The sequence below is a fragment of the Mus musculus genome, chromosome 18, assembly GCF_000001635.26.
Source record: "Mus musculus strain C57BL/6J chromosome 18, GRCm38.p6 C57BL/6J".
Lineage (NCBI taxonomy): Eukaryota > Metazoa > Chordata > Mammalia > Rodentia > Muridae > Mus > Mus musculus.
This window is the reverse complement of record NC_000084.6, coordinates 45,696,238-45,718,905: the sequence shown is the minus strand read 5'-3', so window position 1 is coordinate 45,718,905 and position 22,668 is coordinate 45,696,238. Positions and strand designations below refer to the sequence as shown.

The 22,668-nt window shown below is 39.3% G+C and overlaps 1 long non-coding RNA gene across 1 annotated transcript in view; it reads left to right on the top strand.

The window, feature by feature from the left end:
- A330093E20Rik (RIKEN cDNA A330093E20 gene) overlaps positions 1 to 22,668 on the top strand; it is a 361,774-nt gene that overhangs the window by 326,355 nt on the left and 12,751 nt on the right. The window lies entirely within an intron of this gene.

Here is a 22,668-nt window from a genome sequence, read left to right as displayed (position 1 = left end):
GACACTCACCCAGGCCTACAATTGTCAGGGCAAAGTATAGGAGAATAGGATTGCAAAGAGTTTGCGGTAAAGCTTGCTCCCGTGTCCTGGTGGACTGATTGCAGATGAGCACAGTCAGTACTTCCTGAGAGCCTCTGTCTCAGACTATCCTTGGCAAAGCACTGATCCCAAAAAAGCACAAGGGATGGACTGTTAATTTGTAACCTCATAGAAAAGAGGTAGGAAAAAGTCTGCCAAAAAAATTACTCCTCACCCATAGTAATCCTTTGTGGGAAGAAAGTTTGACTTAGCTTAGTTGAGTTACTGAGACTGACTCACACTGAGAGTAATAACAGTCCTTAGCACTCGTGGAAACTAGTGGGAGAAAAAGACAAAGCAAATGGCGGGAGAAATCGTATCTCTCTAACTGGGAAGAAATATTGACCAAGGATATATACTTTCTGCTTCTTTATATTGTTCATTTAAATAATTACATATGTATTTAAGCTTTTTGGGGTTTGTAGTATTTACAGTTTTACACTTTAATTGTTCTGTCGTTAATTTTAATTCGTACCTGTCATCTTGGGAGATGGCTCAGTGTGTGACATGCTTGCTGTGAAAACATTAGAACCCGAGTTTTAGTCCTCAAAAGTCACATTAAAAAAGCTGGATGTGGTGTCACACATCTGTAATCCCAGCACTCTTACCATGAGAGAGGAAGCAGAGACAGTAGGGTTCCTGGAAGCTTGCAGAGCAGGGTAGAGCAGAGCAGAGCAGAGCAGAGCAGAGCAGAGCAGAGCAGAGCAGAGCAGAGCAGAGCAGAGCAGAGCAGAGGAGAGCAGAGGAGAGGCAGTGAAGAACAGACAAGGTGAAGGCAAGTGCTGATACCCAACAGCTGGAGTGGTCCTCTAATCTAACTTCCACATGCATGTCCTCACACACACAACAAACATACACTGACACCACCCCCACACACAGACACACACACACACAGACACACACACATGCACACTGAGACACACACACAGATACACACACAGATGCACAGACACACACACAGATGCACAAACACAGACACACACACTGACACACATACAGACACACACAGAGACATACACAAACACACACTGATATACATACAGACGCACAGATACAGACAGATACACAGACACACAGAGACACATACACAGACACACAGATAGACAGACACACAGACACACACAAACACATACTGACACACATACAGACACACACACATACTGAACACATATTCATATGTACACATACATTATACAAATGTACAGAAATTTAATACCTTGTATATCACAGGAAATGATATTGATTTTATTCTCTTCTTTCTGTTTCATATCTCTCTCTCTCCATATATATATATATATATATATATATATATATATTTGTTCTTATGCTTTCATGGCAAGCATATCATACACTAAGCCAACTTCTAAAATGACAAATACAAATTAAAATTAACAACAGAAAAATTCAAGTTAAAAAATGTGTGCTTACATATATGTGTATATAAATGTATATACATGCAAGCTACACACACACATATATATATACCCATAAATATATACTTATTCATATTTCCTTTTTCATATTACATCTTCATTTCACTATTTACATATGGATAAGACTAGTCTTAGAATTAGTATAAATTTCATTTTTAACCACCCCCTGCTTATGTCTGTGAACCCCATGTGAAATAAACTTGTCTTCTGTAGTTGACATTGGCAAGCTGTCAATCATCACAGTTGTTGCTATTGTCAGCTTTCTTTCTGTACATAAACCTATGGAAGAACAGTTCACAAGGAGAACCCATGTTAACGAGAAAGCCAATGCCCAATGGTAAGAAACCTACTTACTTACTTCAAAGGAGTTCTTACAGGCTGCCAGAGGTCCTGACAATTGGTATATATTTAAGCTAAATATCCAACTCAGACTCCTGTATACATTCGGGAAATTTTACTTAAATCTTGTTTTTCAAAAAAATTCATTACATTTGCTACTTGTTGCCTTCCCCTCAAGTCAGATTGGAAAATCACTATTGACTTTGTATAAACTCCCAGTTTCATCTGGGAACCTCTAATGCTTTGGAATTGAGAATTTTAGAGTGATAAGGAACTTCAGAAATCATTTTAATTTGAACTTCTTAATGCACTGGCCTTCCAAAGCCCAGCTTACTCAGGGGCCTTCTCCACAGTCACACAGCTGTCTAGTGACAGAGCTGGCAATATCACCAGTGGAATTTGGCTGCTATTCTTTAGAGATATTTTTTTATTCCAAAATAAATTTTAGTAGACTTAGGTTAAATGAATTCTGAATATGTAAATTAGAAAAGCAGTCATCAGAGTACTCTTTTACTGACAGAAATATATTTGCTAATTTTTAAAATACATAGATAATATTCCCAGTATTTAGATTGGAGATGGGCTTCAAGGGTCTCTTGAAATATAATTTTATATTGAGTATTCTCCTATGAGAAGGATACAATTTTCATCCAGTGTTCAAGTCTATAGACCAGAAAAGACTGGGAATCAAAATGTATAGCTTCTGTATGAATGGTTGGGATTAAAATCCAGAATCCATTGATTTAGTAATGTTAGTGGATACATACTGCCAGAAGCTTTGTGAGAGAGGCTGTGGGTACTGAGAGAAATGATGTAGCATTCTTTATGAAGGTGTTTCCATTGTCTATCTGGGAAGGTTGGCTATATTGTGTAGCCAATAGTTAATAAAGCAATTGGTTAAACTATCTGATTTTCACTTCAGTTTTTTTATATATTTTTATTAGGTATCTTCCTCATTTACATTTCCAATGCTATCCCAAAAGTTCCCTATACCCCCCACCCACCCACCCACCCACTCCCACTTTTTGGCCCTGGCGTTCCCCTGTACTGGGGCATATAAAGTTTGCAAGAAAACCACTATGTGTACTGACATAGAAACTGGAGCCACCATAGAACGAATCTAATTCTAAAGTCTTTGTATAGATTTAAAGCCATAGGAATGTACCTGGCATTGTTGATATACATTTCATCTCAATTCTGGAAAATCACAGCTGTGACTCCGACATAAGGGATCATGTCTGACCCAGTTCTGGATGTAACTTCCAACAGAATATCACATAGAAAGTTCCTATAAATGATCACTAAGCTGTTTATGTCAATATTTGCTTAATCATTGTTCAATGGACTCTCCTCATCCCCAAATAATGTAGTTTAATCTGCCAACTATGCAAGTTGAATTTGTGTAGTTTGTCTTTTCTGGGTGATATATAGTAACCAGAACTTTTCTGAAATGACCAAAAGGTAGTATTAAAAATGAGTACTATCCCTGGCCAGGTGGGTGGAATGGGGACAGGGCAAGTCAGGCAAGGCCTCATTGAACAGAACTGGACAGGACAAACCGTGCACCCTTAGAAGCCACAGGATCTTAGATAGCTCCTCTGAGAGAAGACCCAGACAATAGTCTGGGCTGTTTGTCATCCACTCTCACAGCAACTGACCTCTGGCACTAGCCTTCCCACCCCCAAGACCCTGCTGCCCCTAAGGTGCAAATGAAATCTTCTTACCCCATTTCCAAAAATAGCAAAGTGTTCAAGTAGTTATATATGAAATGCTGTCCTATATCTTTCTGTCTCAAAGATAGCAGCTTCCTACCCTGTTCCCAGACCTTCCAATATCCCTGCACAATTCCTGTGCCAAGATGAAGAGGAAGACCTAGGCCATAGGGGCTCTTGGTCATAAGGAGCTGATGTAGCAATGCCAAAGCACACTGCAGATCTGTGGCAGCATGGCCCAGATCTCAGCATCTCTTCCCACAGGCCAGCTTCCTTATTCAGGGAGGATTTCTGCATTCAGTTTCCTGACAAGGTCTTGTATCTCTTGTTTCCATCTCCTTTTCTGTCTACTGCCTCCTCCTGCATGATTGACAGCTGGGCAAGATCAGCCTTGGCCTGATCTGTCTTCTCAGCCAAATGTATCTTCATGTAGCACTCTTTTGGGTTCTGCTTCTTGATTTCTTCCCATTCCCTTCTTGGAAGCTCATGTGGTTTATTCAGACCCAGTTTGTGACCACCCTGTTGTCTGTGCTACCGGGTTGGAGTTCTCAACATCAAAGAGCCTCCCCATAGCCTTTTGCTTCATCTCTACTCTGAGTTTTTTGGGGGTCACCTGAAGCCTCATCTACACCTTCTTATTGTTCATCTTCTTTGTTGGACGTCTGCTTTTCAGCCTGTAGCTGTGCGTTGATCTCAGAGCTTGTTCACGGCCTTAACCTGCCTTTCTACCTCCCTTGGGCATCTCAGCCCCAGCTGCCATAGTGCCTCAAACTCACTGATTCTATTTTAATGTCTTCCATAAAAATCTGTTTCCTTTTTCTTACAGATAATTGAATACTTTCTTTCTGGATGGACTACAGCAGATAATGACTTGACTATTTCACCAGAAGGGTTATTCAGTAAGCTAAAGAAAACTGCACATTTCATTTGTAACTATACCAAGAATAACATTTTAAAAATCAAATCTACAGTGCCAGTAGCTGTCAACTTGTTTGGGTGGCAAAGTATTCAAAATTGCTACTTTTAAGAAAGTAACAAAAATAACATCAAAACCTAAATACTTACAAAGCTCTTTACTGTTGCAAAGAGAGAGGAAAAAAAAAAAAAAACAGCTACAATGAAGAAATAGATAGCAAATACAGGTTTCATAACCAGAGTCTATGAAATTGTAAGGTATTTTTCTCAAAGCAAAAGTAACATTTTTCTTTGTCACTAAGGACAGAAAGCATGTAGTATAAAAAAAATCAAATCTCTAATTTATGGTTTTAGTGAAAGTAACTTCTCCAGGGTACTACTAGAGTTATGGTAGTTTGAACAGAAACATCTTATCTGGAATCATATTAGGGAATATGTAAGGGGGAAAACATCTTTGGATTACCTAACTCTATGATATCTCAGAGAAATTTTGCCAGGCTGGTCCTTACTGTGATTTGCAGGCTTTGTCCCTGGGTAGCACTACGGATGTCTCTTCTCTCTAGGAAGCTTGAATAGCATCTTTGTATTGCATGATACTGAGTCCTCAGGGGCAAAGCTCCTAGGTCTGTTCCAGACCAGCTCCACTAAGTCCTATGAAATATGTGGAATCTCCAGAAATTGGATCCTACCTTCAAGTTCTGGAGGGAGCCAAAAGCAACAGCAATGACCTATATTGTTCTGAGAGTCCTTTCAACTCCTCTGGCAAACAGTGAGAAATGACCTGTTTCCTGCTTTACACTTAGATTTTTGTTAGAGGATCTATGTCTTTGGGGAAATTATTATTAACTTAAGTATATTTAGTTTTTTTAAAAAAGGACTACATGCACACACACACAGTGCCTATATGATATATACATATAATAAATACATATATTTATGTGAGTATATGTATATATATATATATATCTCCACACATGAATATATATGGTATATATATTTTTTTGCACTTCAGAAGGGTACTTTTTATTTTAAAAAAATTTATTTATTTATTTGTACTCCAGATTTTATTCCCCTCCCCCTTCCACCCTCCAAATGTATTACAATCCATACCTCCTCCCCACCCACCTTTCTCCATGAGGATGTCCCCACCCCCACCCCCACACCACATGACCTCTAAACTCCCTAGAGCCTCCAGTCTCTTGAGGGTTAGGTTCATCATTTCTGATTGAACATGAGCTGAATCTATATATGGTATATTTTAAGTAAGCAAAAAATGTTTTATTTTCCAAGCACTTTAGTGTTATTTATCCCTCCTCTTCTCTTTTTACTCTGTATTGTCTAACTTCTCCCTGCCCAGCTAATGCCCCATCTTCCCCATTTACCCCTTCATAGCACCTATGTCCTACTGTCTCTCTTTCTAGTTCTCCTGCCCAGTGGTCCCTTTTACCTTTCTTGTTTCTGTGGTTACTCCCAACTATAAGCTTACATTTAATGATTCAGAGCTTGGATCCACAAATAAGAGAAAGCATGTGGTATTTGTCTGAGTCAGGGTTACCATACTCAGTATAATATTGCCTAGTTCCATTTACCTCCAAGTTTTAGGATTTCATTTTTCCTTACAGCTGAAAAGAGTTCCATATGTGTATATATACCATAGTTTTATCATCCATTTATCATTTAAAGGACATTAGGTGGTTCCCCACTTTCCAGGTATTGTGGACAAAGCATTGATGAACACCTGAGCAAGTATTGATGGAGGAAGTGCTTGAGTCCTTTGGGCATATGCCGAGGATTGATCTAGTGGGATCATGTGCTAGATAAACATTTAGCTTTTGCAGATTTCTCCATACCAGTTTCCAGAGTGATTACACACATTTGCAGTCCCACCAACAGTGAACAGGGATCCCCCTTTCTACAGCCTCAACAGCATTGCTGTCAGTTGTTCTTGATTGGAACTGTTCTGACTGAAACAGGATGAAATTGCAAAGGAGTTTTAATTCACACTGCAATTGATAAGATGTTGAACATTTGCCAGGTGGTAGTGGTGGAGTCCCAAGCCTTTTTTCCCCTCAGCACTCGGGAGGTCGAGGTAGGTAGATCTCTGTGAGTTCAAGGTCAATCTGATCTACAGAGTAAATTCTAGGACAGCTAGGAAAACCCTGTCTTGGAAAACAAACAAACAAACAAACAAACAAAGTTGAATATTATTGAAGTGGAAATTTTTTTGTTTCTTTGGGGACTTATGTGATGTTTCTCTGGAAACTGTCATGTGAGAGGATGTTTTTGCTGAAGTAGATATGTGGGAAGATGTTTTGCTGAGAACAGACACACGGTGTTTTTCTGGAAGCTGCCTGCAAAAAGGGGCATGTGATGTTTTGCTAGTGTTGATGTCCGAGAGAACACGTGATGTTTGGAAAGGGCATAAATATAACTCAACAAACAGTGGATGATGCTGTGTGGCATTGGTTCAACTTACCATTCTTAGCTGGTCTTCAAAGCTTGGGCTTTGCTGATGTGGTCGGTCATCCCTGTCAACACTGTGGCATTGGCTCACCTTGCCTTCTTCATCAAACATCAAACATCGATTGTCATGGCTTTGTAGAGAGAAATGAACCAAAGAACTTCTGGTGGTGTTCTGGCAGCTTCTTGCCCTTTCATGGACTCAGGTTAATTGCCAGAGCATGGCATTTTCTTCTGGATTGAATGGCCATTGCTGATTTGTAAATGGTGTTTGTGAGTGGAGCGAGTTATCACTGCTGATTTATATGAACTGAACTGCTGATAATCTGACTACATAGATTAGAATCGTCCCAAAGAATCATTTCTAAATTGGTCCACCTCTCCATTTGCCCTATTAACCTTAAATTTCTGCTGCCTTTGGTGGGTGGTAGTCTAGAAGGGAGGTTAAAGCATCTAAAAACCCTTACTAAAGTAGGGATGAAAAGTCTAAGCATACATATTATAGCTTTTCTTTCCCCTTTCTCCTTCCCACCCTTTTCTTCAGTCTTTGCTCTTTTAAGTACCCCTAACACTTTGCTAAGAGCCATCTGCTACCTTCTTTAGGCTTGATTCCTGTTTCTCCCCTTACCTTTGGACTTAAAGCAGACTGTTCACAGGTTCATGATGGGAAGACAAAGGGGAGCTTTTCATATATATGCATTTTCTTCACCTCATATGTTCCATGGGGCACACTGATCTTTGGCTGGAACAAATAGACGATGAATCTTTTGAATCTGAGGCTCTGGTAGCACAGATTTCTGAGAAAAGCCTGGTCTTAGAGTTAGAAGGACACAATTCATTGTCTCTTACCATGGGGGTGTAACTCATCTTTGTCCTTTGCATAATGCCCCTCATATATCCAGAATGTCTCCCCTTTGCCACCATGTTGGTCCAGTATACTCACAAAAAGTTTTTAAGAATGACTTGAGGGAGAGATATGGACATGGTGATTTGAAGGACATATTATAAGTATAATGGTTCTGTCAACACTGTTGCAAATGGAAAAATAGTGTGTGAGGTAAATGAGCAAATAGATTAATGCACCCTCCTAGGTGGGCTGTTTTGCTTTGAACTGGTAGTGTTTTTTTTTTTTTTTTTTGTAGATCATGAAAGGTGCAGATGTAATTACCAGCAAGGAAATGCCACCCCTGCTCAAGAGGCATAAATTCAGATGCTGTTAGGGGCAGACAAATGATCTAAATATGCAAAATGGAGGGTGTAGGTGGAATATTAAAAGGTCCTGTGGAAAACTGGAGAGAATGTGCCTGTTTAAAGCCACTCAAGCTCAAAGTAATTTCTGAAAAGCTCTTCTGTCCAAGTAAACAAAAATCTTGACATAGAGTAGGCTTTTACTTTTAACCTGTGATAGTGAGCATCCCAAACAGTGTGTCTGAGGATGAGAAGTCATAGACGGGATAGTTAGGGAAAAGGTGTGAGGCAGCTGTCTTCAGCAGTGGAAATTCTGGTAGAAATATTGTTCGGTAATTACACATTTCTGTGTTGATAGAAGCAGTTTAAAGTTTATCTTGAGTTGTTTACTTAGGTGGAGTAAGATAACAAAGTTTTTAATTGTTATTGTTGTTGTAATTTATCCCCTTTGGAAAATCAAGGAGAGCATGTTTGATGCAAAGACTTGGAGAGACACAATGCTCAACTCCATGTGAGTTCAATGAAGTCTAAATCAAAGTAGTATTGGATAAGAAAGGCACATGGCAAAAACAAAAGCCTTCAGGTGTTGTGTAAAACCATGCCATTGGAATTGTTTCAGATGGTGAAAAAAGAAATGTTTTATACATAGTGCTATATGGGCAAATGCCAGAATAGTGCTATATGGGAAAATGCCAGATAATATTGGCCATGTCAGAAATTGATATTGGAGAGCCTGTTGTCCTTTCCCCATTATCAGAGCCTCAGAATCTTCAGTCTGGAGGAGCAAGCCATGAGACTGAATTCTTCCTAGGCTGGTATCTCTTCTGCAGAAGACAGGTTCTGATTCAGAGTGAATTCGGCCATTTCCTCTTGATTTTTCATCTACCTGAACCATAGATGCTGTCAGTATTCACTTTTATTCAAAGAGAAGAGAAAAAACTAAAAAGAGAAGAAAGATACTTACATAGGTATAAATATTACTCAATATTTAAAAACAAACCAAAATAAAATCCCACTAATATATCCTACAACTAGCCAGAGTCTGTTCTATTGCTACCATACCAACAACCCCACCCAATTCCCCCTAAACCTGTATACCTGACAGTCGTCATCCTAGTGAGGCTGTCTCTCTTACACTACACCCACCAAGTGAAGATTCAAAGCAAAGAGGCAGAAAATAACATCTTCTACCAATCTGCTTGTCATTTAGAAAAAGCTCACTGTATAAATGTCATGGAAACAAGCTGTTCTCTCAGAAAGAAGAGGAAAGCCCTTGCCTCACTTGCTTCCCTCTCAATTTTAATCTTCCTAATCAAAGGGTAACACAAAAGCAAATGTTAAGTGTTTGAAAGCAAATATCTGTGAAGATTGGTCCTGGTGTTGTTCAACTACTTTCAACTAGCTAGTGGGCTCCAAGCAGCAGGATCAGGCTCTCTAGTGAAGATGATGGATGTTCAAGACAATACCCAGAGAGCTGAAAGAACTCAAAGCCCAGTATAATAAGACAGTGAGAATTTTTCTTCTAATCAGAACTGAGAATCCTTAATAAAGCACCGCCTTAAAGGCTGGCAAAGTTCTGCTTAATTAACTCCCATCGAAAGGCACATAATGTGAGGTTAATGTGATATTATTGATAAAAGTGAGTGATATCCAGATGAAGCCCTACTTTCTGCTACAAATAAGAAGTGTGTGTGTTCTCAGCTGGGGAATGTGTGGAAGCCATTGGAAAGCCTTTGTATAACTGAAGACTGTAGAGAAAGTGGCATTTGAACTGAGCCCCCAAAAAGAAATGATATACTCTATGCCCAGAAGATTTTCCAACTGGTAAGAAGGACACATGCTCCACTATGTTCATAGCAGCCTTATTTATAATAGCCAGAAGCTGGAAAGAACCCAGATGTCCCTCAACAGAAGAATGGATACAGAAAATGTGGTACATTTACACAATGGAGTACTACTCAGCTATTAAAAATGAATTTATGTATTTCTTAGGCAAATGGATGAATCTGAAGGATATCGTCCGGAGTGAGGTAACCCAATCACAAAAGAACTCACATGATATGCACTCACTGATAATTGGATATTAGCCCAGAAACCTAGAATACCCAAGAAACAATTTGCAAAACACAAGAAAATCAAGAAGAAGGAAGACCAACATGTGGATACTTCATTCCTCCCTCGAATAGGGAATAAAATACCCATGGAAGGAATTACAGAGACAAAGTTTGGAGCTAAGACAAAAGGATGGACCATCCAGAGACTGCCCCACCCAGGGATCCATCCCATAATTAGCCACCAAACCCAGACACTAGTGCATATGCCAGCAAGATTTTGTTGAAAGGACCCTGATATAGCTGTCTCTGGTGAGGCTATGCCAGTGCCTGACAAATACAGAAGTGGATGCTCACAGTCATCTATAGGATGGAACACAGGGCCCCCAATGGAGGAGCCAGAGAAAGTATCCAAGGAGCTGAAGGGTTCTGCAACCCTATAGGTGGAACAACAATATGAACTAATCAGTACCCCCAGAGCTCGTATCTCTAGCTGCATATGTAGCAGAAGATGGCCTAGTCAGCCATCATTGGGAAGAGATGCCCTTTGGTCTTGTCAACTTTATATGTCCCAGTACAGGACAGTTAGTCCTGTACTGTTAGGGCTAAGAAGTGGGAGAGAGTGGGTAGGGAAACAGGGTGGGAGGGAGGGTATAGGGGACTTTTGGGATAGCATTTGAAATGTAAATGAAGAAAATATCTAATAAAAAATGTGGGGAAATTTTTTTTTAAAGGGGGAAAAAAAAAGAAATGTTATGCTCATAACAGCATCCGAAGGGAAGAGGCAGAACATTCCAGGGAACGAACTATAGTTTAATAGAATGGTGGTCAGTCGCTGTAAATTGTAGTAGACTGGGAAGGTCAGCCACTGAGGCAGAATGGAAGAAAATGGCAGGCTATAAATAAATTCAATATTTAGGCCACAATAGGAAGAATGGGTCTCAAGTGTGCTGCTTGCTTGTCAGTAGGCAGCTGGCTGAATGGTACTAGAACATGCCCTGAATCATAGAGTATTGAAGTGGACAGCACCCTTTAAGAGAAATACCTTTAAGGCTGTCGTGTGTGATGTTTCTGGAAGGCAATCTGCAGCATGCATTGGAGGACAGTCCCGAATGATGGGTATGTAGTTTTAGGAAGTAAGCCTGAATCATCACGTAGGTAATTTCTAGTTAGGAAAGTTTCTGCCATGCAAATCAGGGTCATTCAAATAAAAGTAGTCCTGGTTACTCAAAGTTTAGTCTCTTAGGTCTTAGATACTATAGTTCTGTGGTATCTAGTTCTATCTTCCAAGGCTACCAATTTAAGGTTTGGGGACCACACTCATGAGAGTTCCGCAATGAGAGACCAACTCCATTTTCTGACCTCTTATTAATCTCTTTCCTTTATCATAAATGAAAGCAAGAAATATTATGATACCTACAAAAGGCAAATATTTGGTACAAATTCATGGAAATCCCTAGAGAACATTAGCAGAGTCCCCTTTGGTCTTTAATAGATACTTAGATATGTCAGGGATACATTTCTCTAGCCAATATCTGCATCTCACCATTGGTTGACTCACTGGAGGAGTGAGCTAATGGTGAAAGGAACTTAGGTAGCATGTACGCTTGGGTTGACCTAGACAAACGTGCCAATCATAGTGGTTAGATGGGCCATGGAGAAACTAAATTATAGAGAGCAACAACAGAGCATCTAGAAGAAAAACTTCCAGAAAGTAGGACGATGTGTAAAATTAGCTCACCATATCATAGCTGTTCTTAGGTCAGAGAAGAGTGAAGGATCAGAGCCCACAGATCACTATCTGGAGTTTGGAGGTAATTGCCAAATTTTATAGCTTACAACTCAAGAACTCCTACTAAGTGACTCAAGGGAGTCGGAGAACATATAGGTTTCCATTTCTTATTTACTTCAAAAGTGCTAGTCCCTATGGTCAGGAGAGCTTTTACAGACTATCCAGAATTCTGTCTATCTAGACAGAATCCAGGAAGAACTCATGTATGCATGTTTAAGTCCTCAAAGACTGAAGAATGATCCCTGGAAGGGCATAGCTTAGAGACAGAAGCTGTCCATTGGAAATGCTGTAAAACTAGAGAATATGAATCTATTATTTGGATATGCAAATTGATGAAGCACAACATTTTCAGCCACACAAAGAATTTATGACAGATTGACATATAGATCATCAGAGTGTCAGTGTGTTCTGTAGCATGCTTGTTATGATGAGGCCAGGGCCTAGACAGATACCTTGATACTGAATTATGCAGAACAGAAAGGAAAAAATTTCAGCAGTCTAGGGAAAGCATAAAGTTCTGAGCTGTGCCAATTGGAGGCTGTTGGAAAAGGACAAAGGAGACAGCAAGAACATCATGACTAAGAACACAGTTAGCAGAGGCAAAGATTAGAGCTTGTTTGGTTGATGATTGTACCTTAGTAAGAAAAAAGCAAAACTGACTTAAAACTTCAATTATGAAAGTTTAATATATAAGAAATCACAGCAAGGTTTTAGAATCAACTGGATTTGATCGTGTGTGACCAGGAAAGAACTTTGAAAATAATTGGGCTTACTGGAGTTATTTCTAAATTGCAAAAGGTGTGAATAATGTCTGTATTTTTTAGGGTTAGCTCTAGGAGTAAGAGACACATTGTGTTCAATGCAGGTCAAGGTCATTGAGAACCAATAAATATATGAAAACATTTCAGAGGTTTCAAATAATAAAAACTACACTACTTTGTAATACACAATTGCAGCTCCTTAGGGGATAAAATTGTACAGTGATTCCTGGACAATGACAGAGTTGGTCAAACATGACTGTGGTCTCCGTGTTTCATCTGTTGTTAGCATTGTTATTTGTCATCTTAATGTTGTCTAAAAAGATATAAGTGTGAGCTAGACATAAGTTCTATATGCCTGTGGTTCTTTTTCAAATATAGAGTTAAAGCATATTTATAAATTAAATATAGTTAGAGCTATTAAAATCAGGAATGTCAAGTTATAAACATGAAGGAAACATTCCAAACGATGGCAAAATTGTTATTGACAGCAGTAGATTTGGTAGTAAAATGTTTTGGCTACATATTTGTGTCTATATTTATTATTTATTTTGGGCAAACTAGCACATAGTTATTAGTTGAGTTACATATAGACCTTTGTTATTCTTCTTAATATTAAGAATCACAACTAGTTGCCTGACTCAGGGAAATGAATTCACACTGTAGTATCCTCTGCCAATGAAGATAAGTTAAATGCTGTATGTTGTTTACTTTGCTTGTTCCTATAACAAAATTCTTGGCAAAGCAGCTTAAAAGAAATAAGGTTTACTTTTGCTTAGAGTTTTAAAGATTTCAGTTTGTCACACAGTGGGGAAGGCAATGCTGAGCAGTTTCCTTTATGGTGTGGGGGGCATGAAATTATGGCTTACTTGTTGGCAGCCAGGATGCAATGACAGGCTAGAACAGGCCCAAGAACCACACAGTCACACTATTGATACTAGCCATTGCAGGGTGCAGGACCAGTTTGCAGCATTAATTGCTCTTGCAGTGTTACAACCAATATATCCAACATCCAAGGAAGCAAGAATTGCATCTGCGCACAGTTCCAGGGAGGTTTCAGTTTGTCAAAGCAAGGAAGGCAAAGCAGGTGACTCCATCCAAGGAACAGAAGCATCCAGTGAAGCCATGTTTTGGCGGAGAGGAACATGGAACTGGACTGAAACAAGGCTTAGGTTGTCACCTTCAAAGACACTTCTCCAGATACCCGCTTCTACCAGCTATGTCCTCCTTCCTAATGGCTCCATAGTGTCTAAAATACTGCTCCCATCTGGGGACCAAGCATTAAAAATGTGAGTCTATGGAATATACTTTAGAATCGAACCATAACAAACTATTTTCAACATACCAACACGAACTACTTTCAACTACTAAAACATAATGAATAGTTTCAAAATTATTCCATTCATTGGAGTTGAGGTTAAAATTGTGGTGACATTTATATTAGTCTTTATATTTCATCCACTCATTCCTGGAATGAAAAAGAATAAGAAATTATAGTTCAATTACTAATTAAATAATACATAGGAACAATAAAATTTGAAAAAGTCTCCATTCAATATAAGTAAATTATTTATATCTGATTTATAAAAGTGTTATTGTGCTTGTACTTTCGCTGGCCATATGATGGATAAATTCCGCTTTTCTGTTCTAACTACTGCAAACGTTTTTTTATGCATTATGCTAAGATGCTATTTGGACTTTTTGACAAGCACATAATTGCAAACTTAAATGCAAATGTGGTCCATGAAATCATTTCTTAGTTCTCATTTTAGGATTATTCTCCAGAAAAATCTTATGTGATGAGTAGAAATTTCAGTCCACACAACTATAATTTTGGTTAATTTGAGGTTCCACAATGGCTTAGTTTACTTTCTGTTGCTATAACATAACACGTAAAAACTGGCAAAATTATAAAGAAAAGGGGATTCTTCTGGCTGACAGTTCCCGAGGAAGTCCAAGATTGGGCAGCCATAATGAACAAAGACCTTATAGTACTTTCCTATGGCAGAAAAGTACAGAAACAAGTGGGGCGTATACAGAACTCAAATCCACGGGGATCTCACGTACTTTGTGACCCTCTGGTCTCATAAGAAAGCCATTAATCATCTTGAGTCCTGAATTCTCCATTGCCCCTCAACACTAATGTGTTGGGAATAAAATAAGTCCCATATAGGCAAACCATATTCAAACTATAGCACTGAGCATTTAACCAGATTCCTTGGTTTGGGTCAGAGACCTTGTGTCCATCTCAGATGTTGTCTCTTGGGGTAGTCATCCAGAGTGTACCCCACTAGTTGTTAGTTGTTGCTTTACTGGTTCTTCTGCACCCTAAGCTGCAGTCTCAAGACCCCCAGGCTTCCAAGCTCTCAGAGCTGTCACTGTCTCTGTCACACAGGAGATGTTGAGTTGCCTCTACATTAATCTGGCTCCAGAAGCTTTGCTTGGGTCTGGCACATAGATCATTGTGCTATGCCATTGCCAAAGCAGGGTGCGAAGAACACTGTGAGAGTGTGTCAGGCTACATGCTCAGGCATAGCATGCAAACATTTTGTCTGTTCCTAAAGTATGACAGATGTGACAAATTCTTAAAACTTGCCACTCCTCTGAAATTTTCTCATGGATTGGGACACAAAATCTTTCTCTCCCTTCTCCATGTATCTCATGGGTTCCATCTTTTTTTTTCCTGAGTCTTACCATGGAGAAGCACTAGATTGCAACTCTCATTTTTTTATTAGATGTTTTCTTCATTTACATTTCAAATGCTATCCCCAAAGCTCCCATACACCCACCCCCTGCCCTGCTCCCCAACTCAACCACTCCCACTTCCTGCCCTGGCATTCCCCTGTACTGGGGCATATGATCTTCACAAGACCAAGGTCCTCTCCTCCCATTGATGGCTGACTTGGGCATCCTCTGCTACATATGCAACTAGAGACACAAGCTTTGGGGGGTACTGGTTAGTTCATATTGTTGTTCTTTCCACAGGGTTGCAGACCCCTTTAGCTCCTTGGGTACTTTCTCTAGATCCTTCATTGGGGGAGCCTGTGTTCCATCCAATAGATGACTGTGAGCATCCACTTCTGTATTTGTCAGGCACTGGCATAGCCCCACAAGAGAGAGCTATATCAGGGTCCTGTCAGCAAAATCTTGCTGGCATATGCAATAGTGTCTGGGTTTGGTGGTTGTTTATGGGATGTATCCCCAGGTGGGGCAGACTCTGGATGGTTCTTCCTTTCATCTCAGCTCTGAACTTTGTCTCTGTAACTCCTTCCATGGGCATTTTGTTCCCCATTCTAAGAAGGAACGAAATATCCACACTGTGGTCTTCCTTCTTCTTGGCAACTCTCATTTTTAAGGGACTACTAAATATCTAACACCTTTTTGTTCCCATATAATTTTTCTCCCACAGATCTTGTAAGGGACTTAAAATTTTTATGTTAATTAGTTTAAGTAACCTGGCATAGGGAGGATATGTATGTATTTTCATGCTTTGCTTTCTTTCTCCTATTGGTCAGGTGGTGACTATCTTTCTGTGTTGTATTTCCAGACCCAAATGGCTGTTCCACTGACCACTGATGCAGATTGACCACTGATGCTATTGGTTGAAAGTTTCCATCCCTACTTCTCAGTGCTACTTGTGGGACCAACCAAACTGTCTATAATGGAATGACTCTTTGATGGCAATTTTTCTCTTTCCTTGTCCAGTCTATCCCTCCTTCACTAAAGAGGATTTTTGACAAAAGAGAATATAAACTTGAAAAAGAGCAAAGAGGCATGTGGGAGGGCTTAAGGGAAGAAAGGGGAGGCTATGGCATGGGGGAGGGTGTTCAGTATAATGGCCAGGCAGAAAGAGACATGCAGTAAAAAACAAAGAAATTTATGGAAACAAAAAGTCTTAAGTGTATTCATGAAATCTGTTGATCAATATGGGTAGTAAGTAGATAATTGAGTTTTGTGAGAAATAGCTTATAAGAATTTTGTTAGCTAACTGCTAGAGCTAAATGATTAGGCAACAATAGAGTCATATTAGAAGCTCAAGCACTGAAGACAGAACCTTAATCAAGGAGGTCAGAGCACCTGCAAAAGGCAAGACTGTGCTATCAGGATGTACTACCCAAGATATAATTTAAGTTTCCTCTATTCCTGAATATGGACTCAATGGCTGTCCAGGGGGCCAGTATGGTTGGAAAGCCAGGCTTTGAATTTAAAAGTCTCTTTCTATACCTTCCACCTGATGGTATATTCTGCCCTCTCCAGGAGTCTGCCAAGTGTTTGAAGATAATGGTTGTGCCTCTCATTAGTTTGCTGTCAGGTAAGTTTATACTTGAAAGCATCCTTTGTGACCTTATCTTGGAGACAGCCTTTGCTCCAGGGAGAATGGGTTGAAGAATTCATGGTCTGAGTACTGGGTTTGAGGTTTGCTTGCTTCTACAGCGTCTCAGCAGACAGAAATAGAAATAACATAAACATGCCTAAACATATATAAACAGACCTCTATGTCACCAAGTTCTAATCCATAGTACTCTTAATGCTTAGGCTTGTACAATGTTGTTAAACTCATTTTCAACACAGAGAAACCTGTCTCCATTGTCCTCAGAATATTTATCTACTTAGCTCTATAGTGAGTCATTTCAGAACTACTAACTTAAGCCATTGAAGAAAAAAGAAAAAAAAACCTATAAGAACTGTTTAATAAGTTGCTCAGACCAAAATTATTTAGAGAAACATCCATATTTGAATTTGTGTTGAATTAATGATAAATTCTTTTTTAATTCTATTTTTTTTCAATTGAGAAATTGGTGCAGTGTATTTTGCTTATATTCATCTACCCTTCTCTCCTTTTCTCTCACACATATTCTATAATTTTTCTGTTTTTCTTTTTTCTTTTTGTGATACTTTTCTTTTCTTTGTCCTTTATTTATTTATTTACACTCCCAGTTTTATTTCCCTGCCCCATCCACGCTCCAACTGTTCCACATCCCATACTTCCTCTCTGCCTTCCTTTATCAATGAGGATGTCCCCACAATTCACCTCCACCCAACCAGACTTCTACACTCCCTGGGGCCTCCAGTCTCTTGAGGGTTAGGTGCATCTTTTCTCACTGAACCCATACCCAGCAGTCCTCTGCTGGATATGTATTGGGGGTCTCATATCAGCTGGTGTATGCTGCCTGGTTGGTGGTCCAGTGTTTGAGAGATTGCAGGGGCCCAGATTAATTGAGACTTCTGGTCCTCCTACAGGGCCAGCCTTCTCCTCAGCTTCTTTCAGCCTTCTCTAATTCAACCACAAGGGCCAGCAGCTTCTGTCCATTGGTTAGGTGTAAATATCTGCTTCTGACTCTTTCAGCTGCTTGTTGAGTCTTCCGGAGTGAGGTCACAATAGGCCCCTTTTTGTGAGCACTCCATAGCCTCAGTAATAGTGTCAGGCCTTGGGTCCTCCTCTTGAGCTGGATCCTATTTTGGGCCTGTTGCTGGACCTTCTTTTCCTCAGGCTCCTCTCCGTTTCCATCCCTGCAGTTCTTTCAGACAGGAACAATTAGGGGTCAGAGTTTTTACTGTGGGATGGCAACCCTCTTCCTCATTGAATGACCTATCTTTCTGCTGGAGGTGGGTTCTATAAGTTCCCTCTCCCTACTGTCAGGCATTTCATCTAGTGTCCTTTGAGTCCATAAGTAGTGTACTATTTCTAATTAGTGTCTGTATGAACATCCACTGGAGCACAGGTAGCCTGGATGTTAACTTCTTGTCCTTACTAATTGTACTATGCTTATGTAAGATGTGACCTAGCTCATACCTGTAACCCTAGCACTTAGGAGGCTGAGGCTAAAAGATCACCATTAGTGCAAGGTTACCCTGGGCTATATAGTTCTGTGCCTGTGTAGGTGACAGAGAGATGCTGTCTTAAAACAACAAAAACAAAGTTCTAATTTTGTAAACATTAAAGGAAGTAAAGTAGGCAATGTAAAAAAAAAAAAAAAAAACAAACAAACAAACCAAACCAAAGAAAACAACCAAAACCAGCAAATAAAAAACCTGCAATTATTATTGTTTTATGTGACTATGTGATTCGTTCATTCTGTTGGATTCCATAAAGGTTGACGTTTTCTCAATTTACCATGAGCATCTTTTGTAATTTTCTATTTTTCCTTTGAATCACATTATTCTTAAATGGTTATTGTCTTATTTATTTATTTATTTATTTACACCAACCAGAATAACTTGTTCTATCATTTTATTTCATATAGCCTTCGTAAATAGAGAGAAACCAAATGGCTGTATTATGTTATAAAACTTACTTTCCATTTTCTTCTTTTCACGATGTAATTTCAAACACTGTAACTTGTATCAGGCCAATATGCTTTATTCTATTCTGGTCATCTTGCATTGTGCCTTCTCATTCACCTTTATCCTTACTTGCTGTCTTATGGAAAATATTTTTATGTTCATATGTCTAAATAGTTTAATCAATTCAAAACTATATAATTACCTATATTTTCAGATACATCTTTTTATTAAATGCCTTTGTTATTTTTTCCTCTATAAATATAATCTAATTTTAAGATAGCATTGTACTTTCTGCTGATTTGTAAAGCCTCTGCTATTATTAATAAAAAGGAAATACCCCCTTGAGGTAGTTCTTTCTAGAAAGAGGGTACAGGATTCTTCTGAGCATATAAAGGGTTCCCAAACTTGGCTCTTTCCTCGTCTAAAGCATCTGCCTTGTTTTCATCCTTACAGCTACCTGGTTTGCAAGCAGATTAGGACTTTGTCATTAGTATTCTGTCAAGGTGACATATAGTTCTTTGAGTCATGAAAACATGTTTTAGAACATGTGGTAGTAGAATAAAGTTAATGTTTCAAAGAAATTAAATAAAACTTACCTGATTGCAGTCAGCCATGGAGAATAGTAATATTTCTTTATAATGTATATTTTCCTTTTCCAGATACAACAATAACAGGACCACATTAAAGCCTTTAAATGAATGAATTCACTGTTACTCTTCTCTCAGAGGTACTATGATTTCATTCAACACAAAGACAGGTTCATTTTAGACTTCTATTCCTAAAGCACACTCAAGTATGAATGTTTAACATAACAGTTCCACTATAAATAAGAAGAAAGGAAGGGGCAAATGGGATGGTAGAACTGACTTGAGTCTAACTCAGAATTATAAACAATCAAGTTTACATGCAGAACTCAAAGAGACAAGCATGTGCTTCTATAGTCTACTCTGAAATGACTGGTAGCACAGGGGGCATTAGGCTTATAAGCAGAATAATGTAGACTGAAATATTTTTTGTTTGTTTTTGTTTATGGCGTATGTCATATTGGATGTTTTTCATTGAAGTAATTTTTGTAATTTGGCTCTTTTTAGCTATGACATATTTGAGATAGCTTTATATCCACATCTGTTGCCATCATTTATCAAAAACTAAGGGTCTGGGAGACAAAATCAGCAGGTGAGGCGCTGGAGCTTAATTACTTGGGTCTTGCTTTGGACAGATAATTGGTAGTATTAGCTCATACAGGGGTGGCACCCCGACACTTGTTTGTAATCTGTTTGATTCTCTTGTGATTTACACTTAAACAATCAATATCCCAGGCTACATATGCACATTCTCTCTCAGTTGAACTAACTCACAGTCTTCAAATACTTTCATCTTTTAAGCTTACTAATTGAGCACTAGACTTTCATTGATCTCAAATAATTTTATTCTATTAAATTTCTTTTAACAGTTTTGTACACAGATATAGCTGGTGTGGGGAAAGGAAGGGAGAGCACTTACTCACTGCTGGTGGGAGTGTGAACTGGTTGCAGCTACTATGCAAATTATCGTGGAGTTCCTCAAAGCACTAAATTAAGAACTCTCATCTGACTCAGAGATACTGGGCATATAGCCAAAGGGATCTACATTCTACCACAGAGATACTTGCTCCCATGTTTATTGCTGGTCTACACACAATAGTGAGGTAATGGAATCAGTCTAGATGTCCATCAGTGGATGAATTGATAATGAAAGTGTGGTGCATATACCCAAATGGAATTCCATTCAACTGTAAATAAAGATGAAAATGTGAAAATTGTCAGTAAATGTGTGGAACTGGAAGAAAAATTATACTCAGCTAGGTAACCCATGTTCTCATATGTAGTCCTAGATTTAAATCTTCAGATGTTTGTACTTAATTGGAATACCTGTAGAAGCCGGAAACCAGAAAAAGGTCATCAGGGTTGGCAGGGGGCGGGGGCTGGGGGGTGCACCTCAAGGAAGTGGAGGTAGCGTAGCAAAGGTGACATGATAACAAAGATGTCAGATAAGGGACATGTTAAAGCAGGGATTAGAATGGGTGTTGGGAAAAGTGTGGAGAGGAAAGAGAAAGAGGGCTTATCGAAACAAATCATTCATACAAAGTGATATGGAAACCTACTACTTTGTAATCCAACTAGAAGGAATGAATCAGGACCCCAATTGCCTGCATGGCATGAGAATGCTGTGTCCTAATGTCCTTGGATTAGTAAACAAATACCTGAATGGCAGGAGTAGGGTACCCCCTTAGGAGATATTGGCCAGAGATGCTTCCAGAGGCCCCTAAATAATTCTTGTCATTTTCTTGCTTCTTATCAAGAAATAAGACCCTATTGTTGAAATAACAATGCAGGTTGGGTGGAAAATACAGAGGAATCAACTGAAAGAGAGCAGGAAGCTTTCTCTCTGCTACCCAGCTTTTATAGTACCAGAAAGTGTATCACAAATTGCCAGGAGGCAAAAGACATCCATGGCATCACTCAGCCGTAAGCTAGATGAACTGTAATACCAACCTGCCAGGGGAGATATTCTCACTGCAATAGTGGCATGGTTGTTAAGGAGGCAACCATGCAGTCTCTGAATTATTTTGAGCCCTGACTCTACAGGGGGGAGTTTATGCCTGATACTGTGAACTCATGTCAAAACTCATGGCTGTGGAGGACTTAGGCTCCAGAGGGGCGTTTACTACCGTTGTCTAGTGTTATTGTTTAGTACCTAGTTGCCTCCCAGATACTTAAACCTCTAGAAGTGCTACCCTCAGTCTTAATCACAGACACTTCTCTGCACAATTCATGGCAGTTAACACACATATTAATCACTGCTCAATGGGCTGAGAGTAAGTGATGGCTGAGTGTTCAGCCTTAAACAAGTAGTCTTACTCAAACAGTTTTTAAGTAATAAAATTGGCCAAGAAAAAAAAATTAGCTTGGTAGAGAGTTTGGCGGTGGACACCTGTAGTTTCATGGTGGGACTTGAGGACCATGAATTTGGGTCTAGCCTGAGCTTAGTAGTGAGATCCTGTCATGTGAAAATAAGAGAAAAATATTGGATAATCTTATCCTGTCCATAGGCTTGCGTTTTAGAGCAGGCAGAGTGGGAGTTCCCAGAAAACTGAATGAATTCACGAGAGGAACTTATTTCTTATATTAAATACACTTTAGTAATAGTAAGACACTTGCAGTGACCTCATCCACATGATAGAAATAGACTTATGTTACTGCAAGGATTAGATAAAACTCGTCTCTGACAGATTTCAAAAGAGCCAGGTCATGTAGAGAGACACAAAGGCCTTCCAAGGCTTGGAAAGCTCTGTGGGGAACAGCTATAGCAACACTCCTGCCGTCTGGCTTTCAAACTGGCTGTAGCTTATGGCTACTGCTCCCTTTTTGTATGTGTGTGTTCAGGTTTTAGTAGGATCCAAATGGGAACAGGCTTCTCACACATCACATCTTCAGTCCTTCTAACTGATCTAACTGTATCACGTCCCTGATTGCTATCACAGGAGCATGCACTTGAAGCGTAACTGGAGAAATGGAGCATTTTATGGGTTTGGGGAGTGCCAGTGTTTTTAAAAAGTCAACCTGGAAATGCGTGAAGCCGTAATGTGTGCAATATTTCTGGGTGTGCTGACATGAC